The 20,456-nt window shown below is 40.5% G+C and overlaps 1 pseudogene; it reads right to left on the bottom strand.

Annotated features, from left to right (window-relative positions):
• Positions 1-17,957: 17,957 nt before the first annotated feature.
• On the bottom strand, positions 17,958-18,651 carry LOC140603353 (large ribosomal subunit protein uL6 pseudogene; annotated as a pseudogene).
• Positions 18,652-20,456: the final 1,805 nt, after the last annotated feature.

The following is a 20,456-nucleotide window of genomic DNA, read 5'->3' as shown; positions in this document are numbered from 1 at the left end:
TACCCAAAAAGAATTGAAAACCTACGTTCATGAAGAAACTTGCACACTGATGTTTATGGTAACTTTATTCATAATTGTCAAAATCTGGAAGCAGCCAAGATCTCTCTCAGTAGGTGTTATGGACTGAATGTTTATACTCCCAAATTAGTATATTGAAGCCCTAACCACCAATATGATGTATTAGGAGGTGGGGGTCTTTTAGGGCGAATTAGGTTTTTGTTTTTGTTTTTTTAAGATTTTATTTATTCATGAGGGCACACACACACACACACACACACACAAAGAGGCAGAGACACAGGCAGAGGAGGAGCAGGCTCCATGCAGGGAGCCTGATGTGGGACTCGATCCCAGGACTCCAGGATCACGCCCTGGGCTGAAGGCAGGCACCAAACCGCTGAGCCACCCAGGGATCCCAGGTAATAAGGTTTTGATGAGGTCATGAGAGTAGAGTCCCCATACTGGGATTAGTATCTTTCTAAGAGGAAGAGACACCAGAGCTTCCTTTTTCCATCATGTGCAGATACAGCCAGAAGGTGAGCATCTGCAAGCCAAGAAGGAGGCCCTCACAAAGTACAAAGAACCAGATATGCTGAGACCTTGATTTTAGACTTCTCAGCCTCCAGAGCTGTTTTTTTGCTTAAGCCACTCAATCTATGGTATTTTGTTGCAGCACCATAAGCTGACTGAGACAGTAGGTGATGGAATAAATAAAGCATGGTACATCCAGACAATGGAATGATAATTATTTAGCACTAAAAAGAAATGAGCTATCAAGCCATGAAAAGACATGAAGAAACCTTAAAAGCATATTACTAACTAAAGGAGCCAATGTGGAAAAGCTAAGTATTATAGTATGGTCCAACCATATCATACTTAGGAAAAGGCAAAACCATGAAAACAGTAAAAAAGATCAGTGGTCACCAGGGATGGAAGGGAGAGGGGGATGAATAGGTGGAGCATAGAGGACTTTCAGAACAATGAAACTATTCAGTATGATACTTTAACTGTGGACACATGCCGTTTTACAGCTGTCAAAACCCATAGAATATACAGCACAAGAGTGAACCTTAACTTAAAGTATGGATTCTGAATGGTGCACCTGGGTGGCTCAGTTGGTTAAGTGTCTGCCTTCGGCTCAGGTCATGATCCCAGAGTCCTGGGATCAAGCCCTGTATTGCTTCCTGCTCTGCGGGGAGTCTGCTTCTCCCTCTCCCTCTGCCTCCTACCCCCAGTTCTGGTGCACACTCTATCAAATAAATGAATATAATCTTTTTTTTAAAAAAAAGTGGGATGCCTGGGTGGCTCAGCGGTTGAGTGTCTGCCTTTGGCTCAGGGCATGATCCTGGCTGAAGTCCCAGGATCGAGTCCCACATCGGGCTTCCTGCATGGAGCCTGCTTCTCCCTCTACCTGTGTCTGCCTCTGTGTGTGTGTGTGTGTGTCTCTCATGAATGAATGAATGAATGAATGAATAAATAAATAAATCTTTTTTAAAAAGTATGTATTCTGGGTGATAATGACATCTCAATGTAGATTCATCAGTTGCAATAAATGTACCACTCTAGTATGGGATGTCATTAGTGAGGGAAGCTGCATGTGATGGCTGATAGTATCTGGGAGCTCTCTGTACTTCCCAATTCAATTTTGCTGTGAACGTAAAGTGTTCTGAAATACAAAGTTCATTAAAAAAGAAAAAGAAAGAGTTCCATGAAAACTTCCCTGAACAAGACTAGCATCTTGGGTTTGAGAGTCTGGTGGTTAATTTCAAGAGATGGGAGAAGTGAGGGTCCCTATCAGGGCCTTAAAAAGTTATAGACAAGATGAGATTATAAGAATGCTCTAAAACAATTACTTAGACAAATGGGGAGGAAAAAAAAGAAGATCTATAAGCAGATAGACCACTATTTCTACTACTCTGCCTAGAGGCAGCAGTCAAATCCCTAGCAGTGGGATGGAGGTGAAGGGTAATAGAGGATTCCCACTGCCCTGCAACAAGTCAGGAATGACTAAGTCCTACTGTGTGTATCTGTGGGATGCGGGGGGAGGGGGTGTTGTACCAGGGTCCCAAGAAATGTCAGAAAAAAACACTAGTAGGGAAATGAATGATACTGCCAGATCTTAGGGAGAAATTAAATAGAGAAATTTTTAGAAAAGTATATATGTCTTGGTCATGTTTCAAACAGTTTGGCAACTGGAATTCTCATTTAAGAAATCTTACAGTAGAGAGCTATATGCTACCAAACTGCAGAAAATGTTGGAATGGATACACACACTCCTTGGCTTTTTACTGCTGGACTAGTTTAACCATGATTGAAGTGTTGGCAGCCCATTGTATTCAACAAGAAAAATAGTGATTTGAGACATTTTGTAACTATCATGAGCTGCAGAGAAACCACATCAAGGAGGAAAAAACTGGATACATCTCGGACATTAGGGATGATTATTAGATCTGCTTTTATCATTTTATTTAGCATTTGATTCCCTGGTAAAGCCTTTTGCATAAGCCTATCTCCTACACTTTTCTAAACCTAATTTATGCACATTTCCATTTCTGGGTAAGATGGAAAATCTCACAATGGAAAACTGATTCTCTTTTGGGAAAGGAGTGTTTTTTCTAATTGCTCCCATACTTTTGGTAATGAGCCTTTTTAAACATTTCTCCTGATCACGGTTCTAAGCTTCAAATATAACAGTGAAATTCCTTAAAAACAAGAAATAAGAAAAACGACTTTGAGTTGGGAGAAGCCTGGAAAACGAATGAGGCATTTGGTCTGGTGTTCTGTAGAGAGCCTGGTGAAAGGCATGGTGGGGGTGGGGGTGGGGAATACGCACAACCACCAGGTTTTGTGAAGGTAAGTATAGTCCCTGCAAACAGTCTTCCCTTTATATTTTACATTGGATAGCAAGAGGCACTGTAGGGCGTCTAATGCCAAGGGCTGTAGCTTTAGGCTCCCTGGGTTGGAAACCTGTGCTAGACATTTACTAACTCTGTACCCCAGGTAAGTGTCTTCAGTTCTCTGTCATAGCTTCTCTATCTGTCAAATCAGTGAAACAATAATAATGTATTTCTCACTGGTTGCTGTGAGACTTAAGAATTAGTTTATATAAAGCATTGCAACTATTACCTGGCAAGTAGTAAGATGTCCAATTAATGTTGGCTACTAAGTCCATTGAAGAGGCCTTCTGGGATACAGGCATTTGATGGCAACATGACCTAGTCTGATTGGGACATCAGGCATTCCCTGTCTCTTCCCGTCTCAGGAGGTGCTTTCGAGAATCACACAGCAACCACTTGCTATTGCCCATGAGTTTACAGGTTAACTGCGGGGCGGGGGGTGCATCTTCTGGTCTCAGCTAAGCTTCATGCATCTGTGGTCCTCCACAAGCCAGCAAGGTGCGAATGCTTCCAGAGGTCGGCTGGCTATTGGCTGTGCCGCTTCTCTTCCCCATATTGCCCTGTATTCTCCAGCAGCCTTTTCCAGCTAGGGTTCATCCACAGGGTTCTCAGGGTTTCCAGAAGGACAGCAAAAATACGCAAGGCCATTTGAGACCTAGACTCACAACTGGCGAATATTGCTTCTGTTGGATTCTGAGCTAAGGAATCAGAAGTGAGCTACAAGGGGAAGTGAGCTACAAGGCCAGCCCAGACTCAAGGGGTGGGTGAATGCCATCTCTCCATGGGAGGAGCTTTAACATCATCTTGCAAAGGGAAGTGGGTAAAGGGGAGAGAGTAAAGTGTAGCCACTTTTGCAAACAGTCTTCTGCACTACCCAGTTTAATAATTTCTTCTACAGCATTTCTGGCAGGTGGTCACATGGATCACCTTGAAAGACGGGCAAATCGCTGTTTTATAAGGCAGCTCTATGTTGGAAAGTTATTCATTATTATGCCCCTGTAAAGACACTGACTCTCATAGAATCTTTGAATCATAGGATTGAAGGTCATCCAGGCAACGAACATGTTGAAGCCGGATTCCTGTACAGGAAGCCACAGGAAGTCTGCAATTTCCCCGGATTTGTCCCGGTTCTATCTTTTGGAGAAAAACAAAACATTATGTTTTTAAGAGATTCTTACCAAGGCCTACTTGGCCATTACATAACAGGTACATATTCCATTACAGTCCCTATTCATTTTTTTCATTCATTTATTCATACATTCAGTATCTATTAAACTGATTCCTAAGCCAGGCACTCATCTTAAAATGAGGAAGAGCGTGACATTTCAAATCACTTAGATTTACCTATCAGTCCCATTTTGCCACTTGCCAACAATGTAACTTAAGAAGTTACTTGATTTCTCTAATTCTCAGGTTCCTCATCTGAAAAATGAGTATGTAATTACCCTTACCTCACAGGGTGGTTGTGATAAATTAAATAACAAATACAAAGTGTCTGGCCTTTAGTAGACACTCAGTTAATGATAGCTATTGTCGTTATTATTTCTCTTAGGGGACTATCCTTGCCCTGGATGTTTCCTGGGATCTCACAGTCTCCTGTGGTCCTTGATTACTCCTCATGTCTTGGCAATAAGTAATATTTTACATCAACAGCATAGCATAGCATAGCATAGCGGTTTGAATAAATGGCCCTTGCATTCAGACATATGTGGGTTTGAAACCTGGCTCAGCCATTCACTAATCTGTGACTTAGACTCTTAAAGTTTTAGTTTAAGAATCTGAAAAATTAGAATAATAATAATTCATAGATTTGGTATGAGGATTATATGAGAGATAATCCTTATACCATAAATAATATATGGGTTTTATGTACCCTTATATTATTTAACTATCATGAGCTGCAGAGACTCTATATCAAGGAGGGAAAAACTGGATACATCTTGGACATTAGGGATGATGTATCCCTAATCTGCCTTATATTACTTAAGGGTACATAAAACCCATAGCATGGTGCCTGACATTTTGTAAGTCCCTCCACTGCCCGCTCTCCACCTAATGGAAGCTATGAATTTAATCCAGTGCATTGTCATATGTGCAGCATGGTGTCGTGGGAAGACTAGAAGAAAACTTGAGTTAAGTTGCTCCAGCTCTCAGAGTCTTCACCTCAATGTGTAAGGAAGGGGATGGATCCTGATGTCCCCAGGACAGCTTACAGTTCCAGTAGCCCATGATTCACTTCTTCTGGTTCTCTTATTCCTTTCATCAGAAACAGAATTAGGTAGGAGTGTCAGGGTGACCATAGAGAGCCCAAGAAAGTGGAAATTCACAGCCCTTCCAAGATTAAGTAATCTCTTACTGTGAGCATCTCTTCTCTGCTTCCCAAGAATATGCTAGGCCACCCTCTCATTGACAATCATGTACTGTGGTCTGGAAGGCCAAAGTTAGGGAGAAATTGCCCTCTTTCGTCCAGAGTTTATGCCAGGAATTTAATAAAGTGCTAGATAGAATACAGGGTGTCACAGCAGCTGCAGGCAACTAGACAAAGACTGTTCTAGAAAGTAGAAATGCCACTGTCAAGTGTTACAGTAAATGTTTAATAAACTTTATTGTTTTCTTACATTTCCCCTAATATGTCCTCAAAAGTGTAGAAAAACAACCTTTTGCCTCTTCCTCTACACCTTCTCATGTATGCTTTTTGTGATTTTCTTTTGAATGACGTCTTATATACATAACAGGTGTGGAAATAACCTAAAATTGAAAGACAGCGATAACTAACGGCCAGGGATTAATTTCCTGTCACTGGCTTAACTATTGTTCAGAGGTTAGAAAGGAAGATTGTAGCAAATTATTTCCTTCCATGCTGAGAAGGAAGTGCCTTATGCTGAGGCTAAGCATGCGCTTTGAAAAAAAATTGATCTGTCTTGGCAAATGATGTCCTTAAGGATAAGTCTCCCAGACCTGAGGACTGGATCTAAGATGAGACGGAGAAGTTTGCACAACAATGGTGGGTCCTGTGTTTGCCTGTTTGTTTTTCCTTAATGCCAAGAGCTCCCACTAGTGTTAAAACATATCCACAGGAAATACTCAGAGCAACCCATGATTCTGACTAGCTTAAGTGAAAGATCTGGTGTGCCTGTGCTCTGGTCATCACATAATACTTAGAGCAACCTATCCAGGCTAACAAGCTACATGCAGGCTAATCTTGTTATTGTTGGCTTAGGTTCCATATAGGGCTTAACATTCCTTTTATGTTTATCCTTTCCTCAAAGGCTCCCTTGTAAGTTATCTAAAAAATCTACCATATTTAACAATGTAGTTGAGCAAAGAAAAATATATATATAGTGATAATATATATAATGAAATATAATCTGGGGATCCCTGGATGGCTCAGCCGTTTAGTGCCTGCCTTCAGCCCAGGGCAAGGTCCTGGAGGCCCCGGATCGAGTCCCACATCGGGCTCCCTGCATGGAGCCTGCTTCTCCCTCTGCCTGTGTCTCTGCCTCTTTCTCTGTGTCTCTCATGAATAAATAAATAAAATATTTTTTAAAAAGAGATATAATCTACACTTTTATATTATATATTATTTATCTATATAGTGAAATATTATATATATATATATTTTTTTTTTCAACCCTCATGATAGAATGTTCCACTCCTTCAACACCACTGCAAGGACAGTCATGTCTTGTCAAATTCCTGTCAATCTCAACTGGAATGTTGTTCTCTAAGCAGCTAACAATATAGAGACATATCTATGTTATTTGTACAAAAAATAAGTATCCAGATACTAGTCTGTTCTCTTAAACCACTGAAAGAGAGAGATTGTGGGAGATAGTGCTAGTTTAGGCACAAAATAGTAGAGTTTGTAATAAATCAAGCCCCATAATGTATTAGAGCTATTATAAAACTTTTGTGAACATTTATAAATCTTTCTTATCTCTAAGAATGTAATAAAGAGGGGTGACTGGGTGGCTGACTCGATTGCATCTAACTCTTGATTTCAGCTTAGGTCATGATCTCAGGGTCATGAGATCTAGCCCTGCGACTGGCTCCACACTCAGCTCAGAGTCTGCTTGTCCTTCACCCTCCTCCTTCTCCTCTGACCCTCCTCCTATGCACTGTCTCTCTTTCTCTCAAATAAATAAATAAAATCTTGAAAAAAAAATTTAATAAGGAAAAATCAGTCAGACATAAACATACCTTGCAGTGTATTATGGGTAAAGCCTTGTGGCCTGTCATAGTGGTGTCAGAAAAATCACCCCTGAGAACAAAATAGTTATTAACAAGAAAACTTATCACTGTGGCAGGTCCATCAAAAATTATTTGGACATAATTGCAAACTTCTATAGCATACGATAATTAGTCAGTTTTCTGTAACATGGCTTTAATAGTATGATAATTAAGTCAGGTAAAAAACAAAACAAAACAAACCAGTCCATACTATAGGAAGAATAGAAAGACTGAAATCACTAGACAAGAGACAAAGAATAACATGGGAGAGAAAGAAACCATTCAGCAAAGACATCCACGGAACTACAGATCTAGAAGTGTTGGGAGCCAAGTCAGCCTACCATCACTCCATGGACCTCCTGCATATTGCCCTGCCCCCCATGATAAAGTTTTGGAAATATTTTAGATGATAATTATAATGAACATTTATTGAGTACTTACCATGAGTCAGACATTTGCTGAATGGTTGCATCATCTTGCTTGGTTCTGCCAGTAACCGCCCTCCTAAAAGGTAGGTACTATTATCATTGCCATTTTACAGCTGGCTCCTAGAGACTGAGTAACTTGCCTAAGGTAACACAGCGAGGAAGTGAGAGGGCCAGAAAGGGAATGATCCCACATCTCTCTGGCTTGGACCCTCTACCCACCATTTGCCTGTTGCTCAGCTGTGATCCCCTGTGCATCCCAGGGGTCTAGGTCTGCGCTATCGTATAGGGAAACCACTAACTGCACGTGGTGCCTCAAATTAATTTAAAATTAAATAAAGTTTAAAATTCAGTTCCTCAGGGTGCCTAGGTGGCGTGGTCAGTTAAGCGTCTGACTCCTGGTTTTGGCTCAAGACATGATCTCAGAGTCGTGAGACCGATTCCCGCCTCTGGCTCCATACTCAGGGCGGAATCTGCTTCTTTCCCTCTGTCCCTCCCTTCCTCTCTCTCTCTCAAATAAATAAATAAATAAAATCTTTTAAAAAATAAAATAAGCTTATTCGTCATGGAGACCACTTGATACCTGTTTCCTGTGATTGGAGGTAGTGTAAAAAAAAAAAAAATTCCTACCTCCATTTGCCTAATAGCTTCACTTTCTCAAGTTTGGTTTTTCTTCTGTAATTCTTCCTTCTTTCCTCTACCCCTGAAAAGGTGGGAGATTTCAATATTTTGTGGAAAAGACCATCACCTCCTGGATTGGGAAAGTCCCTCCTCACTTTCCCACATGAGGTCTTTGCTTACCCCGTCGTGTCACATTTAGTTGTTCATGGATCTGTCATCTCCCTCACTAGCTGGACGACACTGACCACTTGCAAGCAGAGATAGTTATACCTCCTTGCATCCTTAATTCTTTTTTTAAAAAAATATTTTATTTAAAAAATGTATTTATTTATTCATGAGAGACACAGAGAGAGAGGAAGAGACATAGGCAGAAGGAGAAGCAGGTTCCCTTCGGGGAGACCAAAGCGGGACTCGATCCCAGGACCCTGGGATCACCACTTGACCCGAAGGCAGATGCTCAACCACTGAGACACCCAGGTACCCTGCATCCCTAATTCTTATCCCAGGGCCTGGCAGACCTAAAGAGCTCCAAATAGAGCACTGGAATGAATGAATATTACAGTTTATGAAACATATTCATTTATTCATCATCAAAATATTTTACATAGAAAATTTGAATATAAGAAACGCATGCCAGAAACTTTACTGATATTAATTTTAATATATAAGGAATACATGTACTTAAAATACCATGAACTGTGCTCTTTATCATGTGGTTTATCTTAATCCCATCGATTTTTCAGCAATTTCCAGCAGATGGCACCAATAAATATTGTCATAGGACTGAACTGGAAATTGGTTGGTATTTTTTGACATGTACCTAAAAAAAAAAAAAGCAAAATGAATAACACTTACTTAGTTCAAATGATAATAATAACTAGCATTTATTTAGCATTTTCCAGTTAACAAAGTGCTTTTATACCCTTGTCTTAATTGTCTTTCAAATTCTGTCAAAGTACTGAGAAAATTTTATTATGCATTTTAGATTTTTGTTGACATCTCATGTAGTCACAGTAACAGGATAATTTATGCCAGTTAATGACTGTATTGTTAGTTTATATTTATGACACACCAATCTTTCAAAGACCAAAACTTTCTATGAAAAATTTGGGCATGATCCTACACATGAGAACTGAACAGTCACTCAGACACTAATAATTTAGTGAACTATTCTTCTGGCTCATTAAACAGTAATGATTCCTTTCATTTATATAGTGTGCTGTGGATGCAAAGTGCTTGCACAGACACAGCACACTATATAAATGAAAGGAATCATTACTTGCAACAGCTTTATAATGCGGGTAAGAAACTAGCTCTCTTCCTGTCCTTTCCCATTCTTCATTCCTCCTCTTGGGCCCTGTTGCTGCCTTTTCCAGCTTCACTAGCTCAGCCTTAATATGTCATAAATTTTGGCAAAACTCCAGAGACACATGAATGGCAATTAATATTGGTTTCATTTTAAAAATTACAGGGAAATACTCAAGTTAAAACTCATGTCTCAGGGCACAGAGTTATCTGACACCAGGGTCCCAAACAGGAATGTCTACCTTTCCTCTCCCTTCCCAGCTAGACGGAGTCATGTTTCCTCCCCACAGCTTCTAGAAACCACTACCATAATTTCTATCTCTATGGATGTGCCTATTCTGAAACAGTTTCTATAAATGGGATCATTCAATGTGTGTGCTTTGTGGCTAACATTCTCCTAGCACAGTATTTTCAAGATTCGTTCATGTCTGTTGGGTTTGGTTGGTGTATAGTATAGTTTAATTCTATTTCCTTACTGATTTTCTGCCGGGGTGTTCTATTATTAAACGTGGGGTAAAAAATGATTCTACCCTTTTGTTCTTACCCTGTAACTTAAAGTATTGTATATAAAGTGCCTTCCGAAAAATAGATGAAATAATTACAATAAATTATAATAAATTAATATATTTACAATTTCATTGTAAGTGTAACAGGAGAGAAAAACAGAAGTAAAAATGTAAAAACTGCAACATATGGGCAGCCTGGGTGGCTCAGGGGTTTAGTGCCGCCTTCAGCCCAGGGCATGATCCTGGAGACCCGGGATCCAGTCCCAGGTCAGGCTCCCTGCAGGGAGCCTGCTTCTCCCTCTGCCTGTGTCTCTGCCCTCCCACCCTTCCACCCCCCTATGTCTTTCATGAATAAATAAATAAAATCTTTAAAAAAAAACCAACCTGCAACATATGATGATCTTACACCTTTTAAATGGCCCAATGGGTAAAGAGTTTCTATTGGGATAAGAAGCCAAAATTTGAGGGGGTCAAAAAAAGGATTATGTTGATTCTTTTGTCTTGTTAAAATGGGACTTTACAGAATAGTAATCAAGTTTACACAAAAATGTCTGTTGCAAAGTGTCTTTTGCAAGTCAGAAAAGGATTTTCTGATAAATGAGTCAAAGATGGCAGCATAAGTTACTTGCAAAGGCATAAGAGAATCAGGCTGATGCAATGTGTGTTACTTTCAGGATCAAATATACAGCATGGTGACCAGAGTCACCAGTATTGTATTATATACTTGAAATTTGCTAAAAGAGTAGTTCTTAAATGTTCTCAACACACACACACACAAATGGTAATTATGTGAGGTGTTGGAGGTGTTAACTAACCTTATTAAGGTAATCACGTTGCAGTACACATGTGTATCGAATCACCATATTGCACACCTTAAAATTTACACAATGTTATATATCAATTATATCTCAATAAGGCTGGAAAATAAAACAGAAAAAAGGTGCAGTATTTTCCTGCATTTGTCAATGCCACTTCTGCTGGATGGGCTATCAGTGCATGCAGAGCAACTCGCCAAGTCTTGGCAGAAGTGCTGCTTCAGGGGATCCCTGGGTGGCTCAGCGGTTTGGCGCCTGCCTTTGGCCCAGGGCGCGATCCTGGAGTCCCGGGATGGAGTCCCGCGTCGGGCTCCAGGCATGGGGCATGCAGCCTGCTTCTCCTTCTGCCTGTGTCTCTGCCTCTCTCTGTGTGTCTATCATAAGTAAATAAATAAAGAAGTGCTGCTTCATCAGGAGAAGTATTAACTTTAATATCTAGCCCTGAGTCCTGACACATGCATAACCTGATTTCGAGAATTTAATTGGCATGCTTGACTTAATATTAAGGACTGTCTACATTGAGTTGATGAGGATGTGGAGAGAGGGGAACCTTCTTGCACTGCTGGTGGAAATGCAAACTGGTGCAGCCACTCTGGAAAACAGTGTGGAGTTTCCTCAGAAAGTTAAAAATAGAACTACCCTATGATCCATCAATCACAAAAATACAGATTCAAAGGAGTACGTGTACCCCTATGTTTATAACAGCACTATCAACAATAGCTAAACTATGGAAAGAGCCCAAATGTCCACCAACTGATGAACGGATAAAGAAGTGGTACATATATACAATGGAATATTACTCAGCCATCAAAAAGAATGAAATCTTGCCATTTGCAATGACATGGATGGAACTAGAGTGTATTATGCTAAGTGAAATAAAAGAAAGACCAGTACCATATGGTCTCACTCATATGAGGAATTTAGGAAACAAGATAGATGGGGAGGGCGGGAAGAGAGAGGGATACAAACCATAAGAGACTCTTAATAATAGAGAACAAACAGGGTTGATGGAGGGGGGTGGGGAGGGGTAGTGGGCTAATGGGTAATGGGGATTAAGGAGGGCACCTGTCGTGATGACTGCTGGGTGCCGTATGTAAGATAAACCACTGAATTCTACATTTGAAACCAATATTGCACTGTATGTTAATTAAAATTTAAATAAAAATTTGAAAAGGAAAGAATTGTCTACCTTGAGATTTCATAATGTACTTTGTTCTTCACCATGCTTGATTCAGCAACTTAGTGACCTTGTAGTTGCAGGCATGTTTGCCATCTCTTTTTCCTTTCTACCTTACATAATGAATGAATTTTTTAAGGCTTAAGTAAAGAACCAAAAGGAATGACTGTGGAGTTGATCCCCTGAGAGATGTTTGAAAATTTGGGACTCCTTTCTTCTAGACTGTGCTTCCTCCTCTTAGCACGGCAGGACCTGGGGTCTCTGGTTCCAGCAGTCTTCACTGGGCTCAGGTGATTTTATGATGTCTAGTTGCGTTCAGATTTGTGATCTTCTAGAGTAAGACACTGTACTGGGGGAGGCTGGTTAGACCACAGAGGGATCACCATGACCTTCAAGCCTGTTCATTTTCATCTGTCAGACAAATAGATTTTGCTTTTGTTGTATACAGAGTTAGGGCAAGGATATTGTTCTGACTGAGAGGAAGGATGATGTCATTTCTTTGCTAACTGTAGTCATTGTTCAGGAACATATTGATATGGTTCTATAGCTGGGTTTATAAGTGTTTTGCTTGTAAATGGCCAAGGTATGCATGGACATCTTTGTCTAGACAGGCTTTGGCACTCACAGGAAATCTCTGTTTTTCCTTTTCCCTAGGTCCCTGAAATGTGCACAAAGTCCTTTCCCTTGTTCTTTACCACTCCTCAGACTATGTTCTAGGGTCCTCTGATTTATCCATCAGGATTCAGTAATAGATAATAGAACACTCTTTTGCTTGTTTTAGCAAGAAGGGATTCAATATAAAAAATTAGGTGCTTATAGAACTTCAAGAGGGGCTGGAGGGACAGGTTCTAGGCTAAACTCCTGGGGATGAGCTCTAATTCAGCTCCACATAACTGACCTGGCAAAGGAATTGCTAGAAAAGAAGAGGAGAGAAACTTAGGATCTTGGTCAAAGTTTTTGCCACAACGGTGTCATTGATTAGATATACGGATCAACATTGTTTTATTATGTTAAGACTGGGGAAAAACTGGGGCACCTGGGTGGCTCAGTGGTTGAGTGTCTGCCTTTGGCTCAGGTTGTGATCCTGGGGTCCTGGGATCGAGTCCCACATCAGATTCCCCACAGGGAGCCTGCTTCTCCCTCTGCCTATGTCTCTGCCTCTCTCTGTGTGTCTCTCATGAATAAATAGAATCTTGAAGAAAAAAAAAAAAGGATTGGGAAAAAACTGACCTGTCTCTTGGGCCCATCCAATATAGTCCACAGACCTGCAACATCAAATCCCCCAAGAGCTTGTATACAAATGCAGAATCTTGGGCTTCCACCGCTACCCTGATGAATTCAAAGCATTGAGGGAGGGCAGAGCCTGGGAATTTGTACTAACCAAGTCCTCTAGGTGATAGACACAGCAAGGGTGACCAACCGTCCTGGTTTGCCAGGAACTGTTGAAGAGATCTGTGGGGCTTGGGGCTTGCATTGCTAAAACTTGAAAAACCCTGGGGAGGACAGGACCAAGTGGTCAGCTCAGATGCAACACTAGTTTGGGAAATACATCTTTGGCCATCTGTGTAGACGCTTGTTGGTGGGGAGTGGAGGGGAGATTTGTGACTCATAGATAGAAGGGACAATATTATCGGAGCAAAGTGACAGTGAAATTCTGCTCACTGAAAATAACTTTAGTCAAAATAGCAAAATGCTCATTTGTCACTACTTGTCATATACCACAGAAAGAAGGTGCCAAAATTCCCAGCTGAATGACTTGAGAGTGAGATGACAAATTGAGAAAGCACGTGTTGCAGAGGAATGTCCACATGCCATACACATTCAGTTGTACAACGTTTTTTTCCGATAACTGAATTTAATTTTAATCTCAAGCCCCCCCTTCCCCTCCACCCCGCCCCAGTATGGTAGCATAACTTAATCCCAGCCATTTTAGAGAAAACCCAGTCAAATCAGAGTGTTTTAATTCCAATTCAGGGTTTGTTTGTTTTTTTTCATTCGATTCAAGATTTTCACCACCCTCCCCACCCCATTCCCTGGATTATGGCTAAATTCCAGGAGCTCTCACAGAGCCACAGGGTTGGAGGTCAGGGAGGTGGATGTCCCCTTCTTATATTTCTGGAGATGTGCATCACCCCACTGGAAATTTGTAGGACATCTGGGTTCTCCATCTGATCTGTAGTGGGTCCAAGAAGGTCACTTCCCCTCCCTCTTTTCTCCATCTCAAAGTATCTTCAGGCCCGCTGACCTTCCTTAGCTACATTTGAGCCCCTCATTATGGAGTGGGAAGGGCTTACAAACATACATTCTGGATGTCCTCCCACACTACCCCAGGGTTGTAGGCGATCTATTATGGTTGTCTCAGGCTCTATCTGCCTAGACATATCAGTTGCCATTTCTATTACGGATAACTCACCACATAGGCCTGGAGCGATTGCAGGAGGCTTGTCACCTGGATTTTCACCTGGGAGCAAGGCACAGAACCTCTGCTCTTGAATCCCCCAATCTGTCTGAATTTTCTTTGGAGGATTCAGTTGTGAATCTTCTGGCACAGGAACCTGCTCAGGACCCACAATGTCCTTCTCCTCACTGACTTTCAGTTCCTCCCTTCATCCCCCAGTCCAAAGAATTGTTATCTCAACCCAAGTGGGAAAATTTGCATAATCAAGGACTACTCTCAATTTGTATTTATGGCATCAATTTTATACCTTGAGTTCTTCAGGATTGGAGCAGAAACTGCTATTTGCAACCCTATAGCCACTCTCTTTCTACTTCTGATTTTATTTTAGAGCATATACCCTATAAAAGATTACAATTTCTAGGCTCTTTTGCAGCTAAGCATAGCCACGTGACTAAGTTCTGGCAAATGAAATACAAGCATGAGTGTTCATGGGACCTCTGTGCTGCCTAGGTAAGTGATCTGACTCCACAGGAAGGAATACTTTTTGCCTTTCCCTAGTTCCTATTGCCTAGATATCCCTAGATGTAAATATAATGATGGGAGCTCTAACAACCATTTTGTACCAGGAGGTAATTCTAAGGCTGTAAGTCAGTATTAGGAGGGAACTAAAATACAGGTGGAAACTGAGTATCTGGTGACAATGTCAGATCTACACACCAGCCTTCTTTTAAAAGAAAGAGAAACTTTATTTAAGCCTTTGCACTTCATTCTATCTCTTACAAGGTTAACAGAGGTTTTCCTGAAAATCCTTTTTTCTTAAGCCATTTTTTCTGCCATTTGTTTACAAGATCTATGTTGAAACTCAAAAGCTAAAATTGAGCTCTTTCTGTTTCCTTGAGTTTATGTTCTTTTCTGAGAACCATGAGGAGGACATCTTCTTGCTGTCTGAAAGAATCGAGAGAAAGAAGCAAATATTAAGGGTTCCCTGGGTGGCGCAGTGGTTTGGAGCCTGCCTTTGGCCCAGGGTGCGATCCTGGAGACCCGGGATCGAATCCCACGTCGGGCTCCCGGTGCATGGAGCCTGCTTCTCCCTCTGCCTGTGTCTCTGCCTCTCTCTCTCTCTCTCTCTCTCTCTGTGACTATCATAAATAAATAAAAAAAATTAAAAAAAAGAAGCAAACATTAATATTTAAAAATGTTATATCTTCACACATGAAATTTATCCATGTAGTCACTAGGCCTTGGATTAAAGCCTAGAATTTAGAGCTTTAAAAATCTAAGAGAAGCTTTATAGAGAAATAAAAAGTTGTCAATAAGTTTAATGATGTCTGCAAGCAGCTCTACAGGAGTTTGAAAACTGGCCACCAATAATATATTCTGAACTCTCTCTCCCAGCTCCTACTCAACACCCAAGTATTTTCCCCTCAACAATTGAAGAGTCAACGTCAGTATCATATTTCTTTGTATCGCCTACTGAATTTCACAGTATGCCCTTAGTTAGCATTTGCTTCCTGCTGTGGGGCTTGTTGGGTTGCCCCTTTAATGAATAGTACAAGCAATCAACCTCATGAATAACTTACTCTCCTCTGTTGATAATTACAGCAAATTCTATTCCTTCCTAAGGAAGTAACGCTTAGTCAATCGTGGTTAACTAAATTAAAAATTAAGTTTCCTCAAATAGATATATATCACAGGGCATGTCTGCCTTTCTTGATTTTATTTTTCTGCAAGGTTGTAAATGGAAGCACAACATCCCACCCAAAAATATGCCACTTTGGCACATTATTTTATTTTATTTTTTTTAAATAAATTTATTTTTTATTGGTGTTCAATTTGCCAACATACAGAATAACACCCAGTGCTCATCCCGTCAAGTGTCCCCCCCAGTGCCTGTCACCCACTCACCCCCACCCCCCTCCCTCCTCCCCTTCCACCACCCCTAGTTCGATTCCCAGAGTTAACTCTGGCACATTATTTTAAACAAAAGTTATTCAAGAAAAAGCTGGTTACAAGGACACTCTGATCGCCCTTCATCTCCCTGTAAGCAGGAAGTAAACCTCCCATGTGAAGGTATCCCCCCTAGTCCAGGAAGCTAGAAGTCATCCTTTAAAAAAAGGGAGGGGGCGGCCCGGGGCGCCCTGGTGGCTCAGCGGTTTAGCGCCACCTTCAGCGGGGGGTGGGTGGGGGTGTCGAGTCCCATGTCGAGTCCCACGTCGAGTCCCACGTCGGGCTCCCTGTATGGAGCCTGCTTCTCCCTCTGCCTGTGTCTCTGCCTCTCTCTCTCATGAATAAATAAAATCTTTAAAAATAAAAAAATAAAAAATAAATTAATTAATCTTAAAAAAAGATTTTATTTATTTATTCATGAGAGACACACAGAGAGAGGCAGAGACACAGGCAGGGGGAGAAGCAGGCTCCATGCAGGGAGCCTGATTTGGGATTCAATCCCGGGTCTCCAGGATCACACCCTGGGCTGAAGGTGACGCTAAACCGTTGAGTCACGCGGGCTGCCCTAGAAGTCATCCTTTGGTCAGAGATAGGAAATACAAAGCCAAGAAAATTGTATACACAAACTTTGTTACTTCATTAATTTACTACCCAAGCCCAAACCCCACTGTTTTGCCAATTCTTCACAAATTTGTTGTTTCTCTGTCTAAAAAGCATGCAAGTTGCCTGCTTTGGTCACTTTTTTGAGTCTCATATCTTTAAGGCTCCCATATGTATGAACCTAAATGTGTTTTTCTCCTGTTAATCTCTCATGTCAACTTAATTATTAGACCAGTCAAAGGCCCTAGCAGGGAAGAAGGAAAAAGCTTTTCTCCCCAACAGCTGTGACTAATTTGGTTACCTAATTTGCTGGTATGGATGTTGAGTTAGCTCAGCAATCTAGAGAAGTAGAATTAATTCAATAATTTATATTTATATTAGAATATAATAAAATAAAAGGTATTTATGTTTCATCTCTAAGAATATAGTCCTCCTTTGAAGATTTACTTCCTTCCTTTTATTAGATATTCATGACATAATTTCAAGTTTTATAGCATCAATTTAAATTAATTAACTTGATTCTTTGATAAGCATTGTAGCCCTGACCATGTTGACAAGGAGACCATGTGACTCATATTTTTTTCATGACAGTCTTGATTTTCGACTGTTTATACTCCACCTCATTCCACAAAGAACGAACTGTCATAAGAATGTACGCAATAATACCAATAAAATTCAAATACAGAATCATGACCAAGGAAAATAAAGAGGAAATTGAGATCAGATAAAAGAAAACATAAATATGTAAAACCCAGGAATCTGTGCCAGCAATTGTTTCCCATTTGTCTCTGAGCTTCCGGAAAGCCAAAGCAAAAGAGAAGACACAGTAAGTCACATAATTCTCATTATTAGAAAAAAGGAAGCGGACAATTTCCTCAGGAGGTGCTTATTTTGTCCTGGCAGCAAATTCTCCCAGAAATTATTTGGGATTACCTAGGATGCCCTGAGTTGTGTAGGGGACGAAATCCTCAAGAATATTCACAAAGTAGCAAATTGTGACTCACTTTCTTTTTCTTTTTCTTTTTCTTTTATTCCCAAATCAGTATAGTTTTTATTGCATTCTTAAGGTATCACAAATAAGTCTGAAAAATCATCTGGCATCTTGCTGTTTCTGTTGCTGGACAACTCAGATCTTATTCATCAGCCTGCTGAACTGTTCCTTTTTCAGAAACATAGATACCATCCCCAAATTTTCTGATATCCTTGTCTTTAACAGTTATCGCTTGCTGAATCAAAGCAGCTGAGTTCGAAACAAGCTCAATGTCATTTCCTTCAAGAATTAACTCATCTTTTTGGGCTTGAGATACAGAACAAGCAACACCTGGCCTCATCCAAACCCCACGAATATATTTTTCACCTAAGAAATTTCTGATTTCAACAAGAGAACCATTCTCCTGAATAACAACGTTGATGCGGAAGTGAGCATACACAGATGTCATCTTGTAACAGAAGCCCTGTGTGACACCCTTGATCATGTTCTGTATGTGACTACACATCGTGCAAACAGTAGTCAGTTCTTTTGTATTTCCCCACCATTTGTCAACTCGGATCCTCTTCTTTTTCTTTCCGAGAAGACTGAGTTCTACATTGATGTGATTGAAGTCCCTTCGCAGGGTTCCTCTGGGGCCCTTCACGATCACAGTGCATCCCTTCAGGGTGTTGTCAACATTTTCTGGAATGTTGACAGTCTGATTGCTGAGAATGATCTTCATTCTAGTAATAGATGCGGCAAAGAGAGCTGTGACTCACTTTCTTTTACTTTAAACCAAAGCTAAGGAAATAACTCTTAATTAAGATTCAGTGAATGACCTCCCAAAGTGGTGTTCCCAGGGAACAATGTTCTGAAGGAAACTCAGAGGATTGTCCTTTTAAAAAAAAATGTGCTCCATATGAAAATAAGTTTAGGAATCTCTGAGTTAACCAGTCAGTTTTTTTTGTTGAAGAATTTTTCAGAAACTTTGATATACTATACATTGTGGTTCTCAAAAGCAAAAACAAAAAAACGGCCATAGGGTGAAGCGTTTTTTATTTTACCAGAGAAGCTTTTTCTTCTGAGGCTCACCTGTGAAAAATCTCCGAATTCTGTGACACACAGTTTGGAAAGGATGAACCATGATTGCCTGCTGGAAATGCAATCATGAGAGGGCAGTGCAGTGGTTTTTGTGGTTAATAGCACGTGTGTTGGTCTTGGGCAGATTTGGGTACTAATCCTCTCTAACGCCTACCAGCTGCATGACTTTGAAAAAGTTACCCAAACTCACTGAGTTAGTTTCCTCATTCATAACATGAAATGCATTAATTAGACAAGTATTTGGCCCAAGGAACAGAAAATTTGTCAGTTACTTCAGGGTTTATTTTTCTATTCTAATAATAAGTCCACATTTGGGCCATTCAGGGCCCTTGTAGCTCTTCATGAACATTGGCTCTTTCTGCTTTGACATCCTCAGCATGGAGGCATCCATCTTCATGCTTGCTGTCCCATGGTTGCAAACCGGCTGCTGCACCCTCATCCTCACATCAGCATTCCAGTCATGAAGAAGAAGGAAAGGGATATAAATGACTTTTGGGTAGCCAAGCCATAGTGCCAGCCATAGGGGGTTGTAAAAGAAACTTCCTCAAATAATTATTTTGAAAATTAAGTGAGATAGTGAATATGCTTGCATAGTGCCTAGTAGTGGTTAGTGGTCAAGAAACATCAGTTATTTTAATATAATGTTGTAATTTTAATATAATATTATTATATATTAATATTAACATATATACCCTATATACCATATATGTGTAATATATAATATAAATATTATTTTTATTTTTTAATAAATATTATTTTAATTTAACATTAACGGATAGTCTTGGGTTCAGTGCGATACAACTAGCATTTAGAGTACTTAGAGGAGAATTGCTAGTTCTTCAGCCAATGACCAGTAAATGTCCATTTTCTCAGTGGGACTCAGTAGAAGTAAAAGATCAGACTTATGCTATCCATTCTTGTAAGTCTCTGGAGTATAGACAGGTATCAGAGGTTCTAGCAAGCAGATAAGCAGGAGGAAAGCTGGCATTCTACTGCGCTAGTGAGGATTCTAGCAGGACTCTTTCTGAGGAGACACCCGTTCCATCTCTAAATGGAGGCATATAATGGGTTCCTACAGCAAAATTTGATTAGAAATGAATTTCAATAACAAAGCTTAGTCAAGTACAATACATTTCTGTACCACCGGAATGTAGTCAGGATGATTTGGGGAAGCTTCAATTCTAAATGTTCTGTCCCACTGTCAGACCATGGGTAGAATGACTGATAGTAGATAGAAATAACATTTTATATATATATTTTAAGATTTTATTTATTTATTCATGAGAGACACAGAGAGAGAGAGAGGCAGAGACACAGGCAGAGGGAGAAGCAGGCTCCATGCCGGGAGCCCGATGTGAGACTCAATCCCGGGACCCCAGGATCACGCCCTAGGCCGAAGGCAGACGCTCAACCACTGAGCCACCCAGGCATCCCTAGAAATAACATTTTAAAATACTAACTAACAAA

Source organism: Canis lupus, chromosome 14 (genome assembly GCF_048164855.1).
Source record: "Canis lupus baileyi chromosome 14, mCanLup2.hap1, whole genome shotgun sequence".
In the NCBI taxonomy this organism is placed as follows: Eukaryota; Metazoa; Chordata; class Mammalia; order Carnivora; family Canidae; genus Canis; species Canis lupus.
Note: the sequence above shows the minus strand (reverse complement) of the source record. Positions and strands in the feature narration are given on the sequence as shown.